The 12,206-nt window shown below is 38.9% G+C and overlaps 1 long non-coding RNA gene across 2 annotated transcripts in view; it reads right to left on the bottom strand.

The window, feature by feature from the left end:
• Positions 1 to 12,206, bottom strand: part of LOC147999427 (uncharacterized) — a 64,508-nt gene that overhangs the window by 28,101 nt on the left and 24,201 nt on the right. For both annotated transcript variants that reach the window (XR_015644083.1, XR_015644082.1), the window contains exon 2: positions 5,371 to 5,510. This is a non-coding gene — a long non-coding RNA (uncharacterized LOC147999427). The remainder of the gene's footprint in view (positions 1 to 5,370; positions 5,511 to 12,206) is intronic.

The raw sequence follows: 12,206 nt of genomic DNA, 5'->3' as shown, positions 1-12,206 counted from the left end.
CTACACCTTCCAACTGAAACTTTCCTTCCTTGCTTAAGTTGTTTTATGGGGCGTTTTGTCAGAGCAATGAGACACGGAGCTAATACACCCTGTGAGGTTGCTCTGTGCTTCTTAAAGGCAATGCCAAAAAAAATCAACAGTGTTTGATGTGTTAACAGTTGGATTCTAGAAATCTTCATGATAACACCAAGGATAATGTATATAACTGGAGACAGACATAGATATAGATAACCGAGGATCAGACCCAAGGCCTTTCCCATGCTGGATGAGTGTAATACCACTAAGCCACATCCACAGATCCAAATGAGGACCTTAAAAATATAGACATACATGCATTCATCATGTGCATTCATTCGGTATCCAAGGAAGACAGAATAGGGAGTCAGATTCCCCTAGAACTACAGTTACAGACACTTGCCTACTGCCTTATGGGTGCTGGGAATACAACCTCTGGGTCCTCTGGAAGAGCAGTTGGTACTCTTATCTACTGAGTCATCTCTCTATGCCCATATAAGGGCCCTTTCTAAGACACTTTCATATGTAGAGAAATGAGTTACCTAGTTCTATTTGTGTAGTTCAGCCTAACTACTAGCTGGAGTCAGTGCTTCGTTATAGACCCTGAGATAAATCATGTGTTCAGATTAAACATCTGAACCATTTTCATACACATTTCTGCGATGAACAAGATAAAACTTGAAATCGATTTTTAATAAGCTCTCTCCACAGCACAAGGCCATGCTCATCTTGTTTGCACCTAACCGGTCTCATTGAAGTGCTTACTGAATATCCGGAAATGCAGTCTTGCTTTCACTCTGCACAAACATGAGCAGCACACGCTTCTAAGAAGCTTGCCTATGATACATGTCAGTGTTGAAATCTCAGTCTGAGGAGGTGTTGACTTTGGTGGTTTCAGACTCCTGCTTTTTTGCTTACAGAGTTAGATCTAACAGTGCTGAATTCAACAGATATCCTAAGGGCTCAGATGGGAACAGTTGTGGAAACATTTATTTCATTTCTTTGATGACCCCTGAGCTATAAACTTAGAGAAGGAGATGTTATTTGCCAGGGCTACCACTGGTGTCTGACTCATCCACTCAGTTGTCTTCCTAATGAAATACCACCTAATATAATATATGAAATTTGGCAAACTGGCTGCTGAATCTGTGAGTGACAAACTCTCCCTTTAAGCTGGTAAAATGGCTCGGTGGGTAAAGTAAGTACTTGCTGCCATGCCTGACAACCTGAGTCTGATCCCTAAGATCCACATGATAGGAGGAGATAGGTAAAGTGTGACCTCCACATTTGTGCATGACTGTTATGCATGTTTTTAATAAAAAGGTTCTTTTTAATTTTTATTTTTATGTCTGTAGTTGTTTTATATGCATGAATATCTATACACCATGTATGTGCCTGGAAGCCACAGAAGCCATAAGAATACCTCAGATCCCCTAGGACTGGAGCTATGGACAGTTGTGAATTTCCATGTGAGTACTGCAGTTGAACCCACGTTCCCTGGAAGAGGCAATATTTTTAAGTGCTGGGCCATTTCTCCCGTCTCAGCTTTCATATGTAATAAACAGAGCAACAAGCTTAGTGTTTACTACATATCTGGAGTTTAGTTACTTTTACTTTACTTGAAAACAGTTCCACCATACCAAATATGTCATATTAGATAACAAAGACCAGCAAAAAAATTGAACAAAAAACAAAACTCAGACTTAAGATGTATATATTTATGAATGCAGGTATCTATAATTCAACTTTTAATAGACAGTTTACTTTTTAATCTACTTAAATACAATATATTTTAAGTTAAAAGCCAGAAACTGATTTCAAAGTAATACTTTTAAATAAATATAGTACTTACATATTTATAAGCTTTGAGTCTTTATGACTTTTAGGCAAAAAAGTCCCATCATCAGCAACAGAACATTCTAAGTATCCTTAGTTGAAGCTAGGACTCACCACAGTACTTACTCATAGTTTTTTTCATATCAGAAGTCTAACTTACTTAGAAAACCAAAACCTCTTCAAAACTAGGTTTGCCGACACCCATCTGTTACTCTAACAAGTTGAAGGTATCCTGGGCTATATAGGGAGGCAGGAGATTGTCTCAAAACAGGAAAACAAAGCTTTACAAATAGAGAGTAGAAAGGAATTAGGGACAATTTGAAGGAAGAGGAAAATGAGTTCTTAGGGATGGTACGTAATATAAATACAAAATAATCTAACAGAGAAACTAATTACTTCAAATTATACTTTGGATTCAGTAGAGAGTTGTTTGATGTTGTTGGTTTTGTTTTTTCTCAGCCTCTCAAGTGCCAAGCTGATAGGCATGTGCAACCATACCCAGCCTGGGAAAAGATTATTTTTTCGCTGATGTCAAGGCATTCAGAATAATTAACTATATATAAAAAAAGTCCCACTCCAAACCTTACCAGCATAATTTAAATTTCTAGTTGCAAGAATATCATTCTGAGTTAGTTTTAATTGTCAACTTCACACATATTCTGACCTGGGAAGAAAATCCTAAAGAATTATCTAGATCTGAGGCCTGTGAGCATGTCTGTGGGGGAATGGTTTGATTATTAATTGAGGTGGGAAGACCCAGTCCTCTGTGGGCAGCATATTCCCTAGTCAGTAGGTTCTGACTACAGTTCCTGAACAGTATAGCCCAGGACACAAACAAGTAGACAGGGATGTATTGATTCCTTCTCTGCTCTTGACTATAAATGTGATGTGACTAACTGCTTGAGTTCCTGCCTTGACCTTCCCAAGTCGAGCTGTGACTTGGAATTATAAATTTAATAAACTCTTCCCATCTGTCTTGCTTTATCATGGCAACAAAAGTGAAACTAGAACAGTAACTTAGAAGTAATTAATATGTGTATGAGGTCACTGATTTTTGTTCTTTAAAATGAACTTATTTTCATGACATGGCAATCTCTTGAAGAATGTAATGTCAAGCAAACATAAAATATGTAGATTTCTATGTGTAAGTGATAAGCCAACTAAACCATCACAGTGACTTTAAACTCTTCATCACAAAGATGCATTGGATGCATTTTTTACAAATTGAAATAAAAAATAATAGATTGGGTCTAAAAGTTATTTGTGTTTTTGCTGATGTATCTACTCCCAAAATATCTGGATTCCAAGTCCCTAATACATTACACAACAAACTTAATTCCTAACTCTAACTCATTGTATTAGAGGCAGGACCCTGATAGTTTTGTGTTTCTTTTCAAAATTTTGTCTTTTCTTCTTGTCAACCAAAACAGATCTCTCTTTGTGCTGGTTTATATATACTCGGTCCAGGGAGTAGCACTATTAGGAGGTGTGGCCTTGTTCGAGTAGGTGTGTGGCTTTAAGACCCTCATCCTAGCTGCCTGGAAGCCAGTATTCTGCTAGCAGCCTTTAGATGAAGATGTAGAAATCTCATGCCAGCACCATGCCTGCCTGGATGTGGCCATGCTCTTGCCTTGATGATGATGGACTGAACCTCTGAACCTGTAAGCCGGCCCCTATTAAATGTTGTCCTTATAAGAGTTGGTCATGGAGTCTGTTCACAGTAGTAAAACCCTAACTAAGACACTCTTCATTTTAAGCACACACACACACACACACACACACACACACACACACAGGAAAAGAAAAAAGAAAGAGAGAGAGAGAGAGAGAGAGAGAGAGAGAGAGAGGAGGAAGAGATTTTTCATTGTTCTGCTTTATTCACTTAGGATGCCAACCACTCTATTTTATTAAATTATGAAATGTCCATTTAATAGAGGTAAACCCTTACCTAAATTCTGGGAGGAGCGATCTTATAAAGACCCAGGCAATAGTCTTCCATGCCCCATTTTGTTTGTTTGTTTGTTTTAAAGACTTGTTTACTTCATGTATGTGAGTACACTGTCGCTGCCTTCAGACACACCCCATGCCTCATTCTGAATAGGACTTTTTTTCATCCAGCAAATCATGTTATAATTTCTGTAGTAATAAAGCAGGCAGGCAAGCAATTTGGGGACCTTGCTTGCGAAGCTGGTAAGTTCTGGGTTTGTTGTTTTTTTTTTCTGATGTCATGATGGGGATACAAATGATGGCAATCTCTCTATGTTTACTTGGGATTTAAGTTCGTGTAGCATCTATGTCAGAAAGAGATCTGATTAATATCAATAAGTGAAGGGATAGGCAAACAGCTCAGTCAAAGAAGCATTGGCATGTTAGGAGTTCTAACACCAAGTTAAAAATTAGGTGCAGAGGATAAGATCCAAGTGCTGAGTGAATGGAAATGGGAGGCTCCCTAGGACTAATCTGTGAATCTGTCATGTTCAGGTTCAGAGAAAGAGACGATAATAAAGTAAGGAGTGACTGAAGACAATACCCAGCATTGACCTTTGACCTACACACACACACACACACACACACACAAAGGTACATGCACATGCACAGGTGTACAGACAGACACACAAAGAATTAATGTTTTGTGGCTCAGCAAATTTTTGAAACTGGAATCCAATGCATAAAATATAGTTATCAACTGTCGAATTATATTCTTACTATCTGTAAGATATCTATACCCATCCATTTGGCAATCATTGTGAACTAATTTTAATTATTTTATATTTTTTATCTACATATAATCTTTGAAAACACATTTCCAGTCTTAGCTCATGCAAGAGCCACTATTTCACACTTACTTTCCTATTCTGCTTATCTTAAATCATTATACATTAATTTTTTTAAATGCAACTGAATAGTTTTTTTTACAAGTCATTTCTATTGACTTGTTATGTTTATAAAAAGGCTCTTAGTTCTTGAACCCACTGTGAATAAGCCCCAATTCCATTCTTTTCAGTAGACCCACTGGATGAGTTTAATTTGCAATGGAAAGAGGAAAATTGCTAAGGGCACAGTTTCCAAAAATGTGTTCCTTTGTCAGATGTTAATGGATGTTATTTTTAGGGTCCCATAGTCCAATGAGTTTCTGTAATAAAAATGAAAATTAATTAAAACAGAACTTTTTATGGAAAGACTGTTTAGGAAATTTAATATGCTAATGAGCAATTATAAACCCCTGAGAGAGTGATGCTGTGTGTGTGACTTCCTACCTTAAAACCATAAAAACCATGATCCCCAAAACAGCCCACAAGACTGGTTCTTTACAGAACACTCTGTGGGAAATCCCCAGCTTGAACAGGACAGGAAAGAACATTAAGTACAACAATTGGGCAATAAATAAGAAGAGAGACAAAAGGTGGTGCAGATGAGATAGGGGACTGAACAATGGCATCTGTCAGAGGCCACCATTGCGCTCTGTGACAATGAATCAGTGTTAGCAGTGAACAAGCAGATGTTTGCTTTTTATCTTACCTCACCAGTAACCAGGGAGCTGGGGACACTGGTCCAGAATATCTTCATTCAGAGATGCAGCTAGGAGGGACTCCACCTTCTACATTGCCACAAGGCACTGTGGCAAAGGAAAGAACAGTCGGATGGTGAAAAGCTTTTACCTAGAAGGGAAATGTATCACTTATGAGATCCACTCACCAGCAAATCGCTTGGTCATTTCTCATTTAAAGGAGATAAGAAACTATAACATGACTTATTTTCAGAAGGACAAGTGAATGTCAGCACGAATATGTCTTGTGACTATGCAGAGGACTGAGGAGAGTTATCTTCCCCAGGTCTTCCTTCCTCTCTCTAGTCAGTGACATGGTTGTTGGGTGGAGACACAGGACCTTACCATAACTCAGATCATTCTGATGATCAATTTCAGTTTCATAAGCTTCCAGAAGTACTTATAATGGCTGTGCAATCTCCTCCCATCCTCCTGCCTCTACTTCCCTTCCCCAAAAGCTTCTTCCCAGAGTACTTATTCTTTAAGCATTCCACAAGAAGGTAATGCCTCATAGCCACTTGGGAAGAAATGCAGAGCAGAAATTCAGTTACACCAGACAGCAAACATCCTTGAGTAATCTAAAAAGCCTTGTGTCAGAATATAAATTTCACAGTTGGCTTTCATACTTTCTTTTGGATGATGTTTGAGATTCATTTTGACTCATACATCTCTAATTAGTTTATATCAGATGAACTGGGAGAAATACCAAGAGTTATTTACCTGTTATCCTGATACTCATAACTTGGCTTTGTCTCAATTTTATGGTTACAAATTTTGTAATATTCTTGTATATGTTACTTGCTCATAAATGCAGAATTCATATCTAAGTGTATTTGTAAGAATTGCAGTAAGATATAGTATGTGCAATCTCAATTGTCTTAGTTCTCCAAGTACTTTTAGAGTTGAAGATAGTAACCATTTATTTTTATTTTTATTTACTCGAATTATTTCCCATTCTTTCTGTTGAATTCTTGACCATTTGGTTTATTTAATTTAAAATATATTCTTCTGATACCATTGTCAGATACAACCATATGTCTAAGGAATTTGAAACCAGTTTGTGACTTGCTATTGATCTTGCTTTCTGGTGTCCTTTTTATAAATAAACTTTGAATTTTAATGTTGTCAAATGTATCCATCTTTGCTTCCTATCAAATCTGCACTTTCTGTGGCATTTAGAAAAATTTCTTCCTACTCCAAGCTTGGAAAATATTCTGTACTGTACTTGAAAAAAATTATAGTTTGGGTTTCTTAATTAGAGTTATTTATCTTCCTGAAATCTATTTGTTTTTGTGTGTGACACAGTAGGCATGCTTTTTAATACACCAGCTAATTGTTCCAGTATCTTTGGTTAGAGAACTTATGTCCTAGGCTAATTTGTCATGAGTGTCTTTTGGTTGCTGTTTGGTTTGGTTTTGTGTTTGTCTTTGTTTTACAGTAAGTCTTGATAGCCTGAAAAAGCAAGTCCTTTTGTCCTTTTTCCCAAGCATCTTGGCTTCTCGAAATCTTTCTTTTCCTAGTATATGTTGAAATCTTCTTAATTTGGAGCTCATTCATACCTCTGTGGTTTTTAGCATTTCCATTAATGAAAACCACAGGTCCCTGGAGAGATTCCTTTAACCCTTTAGCATCCATGTCTCACTTTGCAGTGTCACAATACCCCAGCTAACACAGAATGGCAGAGCTGAAGGTACGCATATGCGCTGCACTCCATTTTCACTTCCAATACAGCTAAACTTGAGTATGTTCCAAATGTGACTTAAAATGTGTGTGGAGCTTTAAGAATGACTGATGTCAAACTGAAAGAGCAAGGTAGTAGCATTTGAAATAAACAGAATGGCCGAAAAATTCAATAGTGGAAGAACAGTTATTAGATTTAAAAGAGTTATGAAAAGCTCCTAAACATTATATGGTAAGAAGAAAGTATTATCCCTCACTACTGGAAATAATGGAAGTTGGCAGACATATTTACTCATGCATCCAATAAATATTCATGGAGGATCTGTTATTTTCTAGGCAATGTTCTAGCCCTGGGGAAGAGTAACAAACTAATCAAACCCTCTGACCTTTGTGAATACAATCACCTAAGGACCTTGTTACACATCTAGGAAGAACTAATCACCCACTATATAAGAATGTGAAAGCATTGCTTTGGTCCTCAAGCTACTTAAGAGCAGATTGACCACCATAAAGTCAACAAGGAAGCAATAGTCAATGTCATCCGGCACATATAAATTTGACGTACAAATATTGTAGTGCTCATATACATCCATACATAAACATATTTGTGTAGTTGTATAAATATGAGATCTGTTAAAGCCTTACTGCAGATTGTGAATCAGAACAGGTTTCCCAGAGGAGCTAAAGGACCTGCTGCAAAATGAAAAAATCAAGATTCGTAGGTAGAGAGAGTAGAACGGCAACCAAGATACAACTGCAACAACATTGTCAGTGGGCTGAAATTCTTGGTGGACTCACATCTGCCAAGAGACCCAGCATCCCTTGAAAGAGAATCATGTTAGTAAAAGGAGGGTTGGTTGAATAAATCAAATGAAGTCAGATACTGTTGGAATATGACAGTCAGTACAAGAGTTTGAAAGGCTATCAAGGACATTAATAAAGCCCCTTTCTTCCCCTACCCTCCATGTCACTTTCTCCCCCCACAATCTTTTGGAACTGCATGATTTAAGTAAAGTTGTAAGAGATATTGCCAGATATTGGTACAGGAGAAACAGCTGGAAGTGGAGACAGGGGGATTAAAAAAGTAACCTTGGGGCTGGAATGATTAAAGAGCTTTCAACACAAACATGAGGATTCAAGTCTAACTTCTATCTCTAGAATTCTTAATCCAAACCTTGGGAGGCAAAGCCAGGCAAAGTCCTGGAGCCTGTTAGCTGGCCAGCCTAACACACTTGACAAGTACAGGCCAAAATGAGAGACTTCACTTAGAAAAACAAGGCTGAGAGCATCTGAAGAATGAATGGCGCCTAATGTTCACCTCAAGCTTACACACACACACACACACACACACACACACACACAGAGGCACAGACACCAATGTGTCTGGACACACACACACATGGGCACAGGCACCAATATGTATAGACACACACGCACGGGCACAGGCACCAATGTGTATAGACATTCACAGTGAAAAGCTAAAAAGTGCGTGTGGCCTAGACATGCACTGAACCCTCCTGCTTCTTAGCCTGAACCACCAATCCAAGTAGATCTCAAAACCTTTCCCATGCTTCCTGCAAGTAGAGGGGTTCGGGGCTCTCCCTGTCTCTACAGTGCCTGCATGCAGTGTGTGGTCTCTGTATTTTCCTTAGACTATGTAGACCCAAATTCTATAACTTGTTCAATACATTTATTTCATGGCTTCTCCCTAGTCATTCAATAGGTTTGTTTTCTTCCCTCCCCTAGAAGGATGGACCATGGAAACGGATCACAAAATCTTCTCACTCCATTGAGATGCTTAGCCCTTCTTGTCAACCTCCTTTTCTGCTCTTCACTTTTTCATCTTCTTGATTGTTTGCTAGAGTTTCATATTCTGTTTCCTTTTTTATGTAGATCAAGTTCGGTTCTCTTTCACTGCTTGCCCCAAGCCATCATAGCCAAACAAATTAAAGTGCTTTTAAACAGAGAAAATATGGTCTCTTAAAGACAAGTCCTTGTTAGTAAATAAACTGAAGGAGGAGAAGAGAGGAGAAGGAAAAAGAAGAGGAAAGGAGGAGGAAGGGGAGGAGAGAGAAGATCCATTCCTTACCCAGAAAACACAAAAAAGAAGAAACCAAGGGGGGGTGGGAATCAATCCATTTCAACAATGTGGGAAGCCCTGGGAAGATAAGGGCCACAATAGTTAGAGAAGGAAAAGATGAATGAAGAAGTGTTTTAATGCAGGGGGCAGCTCTTGAACTAGACCCTAGAGAAAGGCTAGAATCGGTATTACAAAGAGGGCAAGCTAAAGGCCGTTTGAGGTTAGAAAGTAAGAAAAGCATAGGTGAATGACAGATCCTGGCATATGAGAAAAGGTAATTCTGAGAATTCAGGAGCAAAGCAATCAGACTCCAGAATTCCAGCTTCATTCAATAATAAGTCAAAAAAGTTTGATAATTATACTTCAGAAGACTGAGTAGTTTTGGAAGAGACACCTCAGAAACAAGAACCAGGGATTACAGGCCATGGGGATTCTCTCTGCCTCTGCTCTTTGCTTCCTTATTTAGTTTGCCTTCATGGCTCTTGAAAGTCTGCCATCTCTACCTGAGGTGATTCTGCAGTTTCCTGACTCATCATCCATGGCACAAAAACTTCTTGCTTCAGCTCAGAAAATCCAAAAGAAAGATTTTGCTTTGTTTGTCTTGGCATCAAGGGCCCATGCCCGGAATTGTCACTATGTCTGGAAGATAAGGCCATGCAAGAAGATGACAGCATCTAGTGAACCACATCAAAAATGTGGCCAGCTTTGAGGCAGTGGTGAAACAAGAGCATAGGGAAGGACAACATTGGCTTTACCCTGGACAGGGGTACATGACGCATTAGCAAGACTTACATGAGAAAAATGCATTTCATATTTCAATAAGCATTGGTAGGTAATGCGTAATTCTTATGTTTCTGTTATATTTTCCTATTTTTTATTTCTCCCAATTTAAACCATTAGCTATTATTTTATGTGTTCTTTTAAGCCCTTAAATTCTTTTTAAGGAAATAGAAGCAATTGAAATCAACTACTTAGCAGCTGCCATGAACCAATTACTACAACAGAGTTCCAATTTTCAAGATGCCTGAATTTAAGAGTAAAAGATACCATGTGGACAAGTAGCTATTAAGACAGAAAGAAAATGATAAATGTCATTTTAAAAGGTACAGATAAAATCCTGTGAGTTTACAATTTGGCTTACTCTAAGAAGCAGTATTTTGGGGTTGATAGCTTCAAGTAGAATAGAATATGTCAAATAAAATCTGAAGATATGAAAATAGAAAGCTTTTTTTAATAAGAAGGATGAATTTGGAATGATAGAATGCAAGGAATAAAGAACATACTGTGCTCTGGAGACCATGGATATCTGATAGTTTCAACATAGAACCAGAGGTGTTTAGCAACCTTTTCTATTAAGGTTGTGAGGAACCCATGGGAAAAGAGAAAGAGACCTGTCTGGAATGTTGCAGGAAAACTTAAAGCACACAACAGGGCAGTGGTGAAGCAACTTGTGGAAGGAAGAAGAGTCTGCACCACTGAGAGGATGAGAGCGATGAGGAACTGGGGACATCCTGTGGAGGGCTGACCCTACGCAGTGGAAATGATGCCAGATGGTCATCTCTGTTTCTATAGTTCCTAAGTTCCCATCCACATGGTGGAAGTTTGGAGAGAAAAGCACTATTTCATCTTCTACAATGACTCTTGCTATCACAAACCACAACTGAGAGGCCTTCAAACTCCAAGGAGCTAACACAGGCACTGTTTAACCCATGACTTGTGCACAGTGGAAATCCACAGACTCTTCAGCGCAGTCCTCATTAGTGGGAGCGGGTCCCAGAAACTGTTTCCTTTGGGTTGAGCAAAATGTCGGTGTGACCCCTGTTCCAAGCTGTACCCACCCATATGGGTCTCAGTCTATTGCTGAAGGTCATAGATTACCTGTTCACACATGGTTCTGGTGGTGTTTGAAAGACTTTCCTGAAGGTTTGGGAAATGGAAGGGGGGTTAGATAACAGAAAATAATTTACATGAAATTTTAGAGCCAATTGCTGTATAAAAGTCTTCAACAATCCATGACTAAGGACTTTGCCATAGCATTAAGCCTTGTCTCTACCTTACCCACATTTTCTTCCATAAAAATACTCCTCTAGGATTCTCAGGACTTCATATCCCATTAAAGAGAAAAGGATGTGTTAAACAAGGGTAATTTTGTTCCCTCCTAAAGATGAGGGTTATCTGGCAGTGCCCAGTAATATTCAGCCATAACACCTTGGAGACATTTTCTACAGGCATCTGAGGAGTTAAAGCCAGAAATGCTGCCTTTGATGGTTAACCTGATTGTCAGTTTGATGTGTTTAGCACCACCATAGAAGCACCTTTGCATGTGTCCACAGGAATATTTCCTGAGAGGTTTGATTAAGGATGGAGAAGACCTATCTTGAATGCAAGTGGCATCATCCCATGGGCTTGGTTTCTAGACTAAATATAAAGGCAGGCCAGCTGAGCATCATTTATTTCTGTCTACTTCCTTCCTAAGGATACAGTGTGACCAGCTGCTTTACATTCTAACTGCTGTGACTGCCCTACCATTAAGGATGATATAACCTCAAACTGTGAGCAGAAGTCAACCCTCATTCCTCCGTACATCGCTCTTGTCATGTGTTTCAAGAAGGTGATAGTGCGGCTGAACACTGCTACTCTTAACTGTCTACCAATAACAGAATCAAAATGTACAGAGGTGACACTGAGAAGCAATGTTATTTAATAAATCAGTTCTGTTAATCCTCCAGCTTTCCCCTTTTCATATGTTCTCAGGCACTGAGACAGCCACTCCATTAATCAAAGGGGATTCCTGCTACAACAAACATAGAAGCTAAGGCCTCGAAATTCCCGTTTATGTGAGCTGCCCTTCTGAGGAAACACTATGGCTCGAAATGCCACATCTCCTCAACACATAAAACGTTCACACCCATACTCAGTTCTACTTACCGTGCCAGGAAGAAAAAGAAAGGAAGAATGTAAATAGTGTGGGTGCATCTGTCCCACGTCCCACCAGAGCACGTGCCCTGGGAGAGTGTGAGAAGGAAGATTCAGATCTGATGTGCCTTC

The sequence above is a fragment of the Rattus norvegicus genome, chromosome 19 (genome assembly GCF_021556685.1).
Source record: "Rattus norvegicus strain SHRSP/BbbUtx chromosome 19, alternate assembly SHRSP_T2T, whole genome shotgun sequence".
Taxonomy (NCBI): Eukaryota; Metazoa; Chordata; class Mammalia; order Rodentia; family Muridae; genus Rattus; species Rattus norvegicus.
The sequence above is the reverse complement of the archived record's forward strand: the minus strand, read 5'-3'. Positions and strand labels throughout refer to the sequence as shown.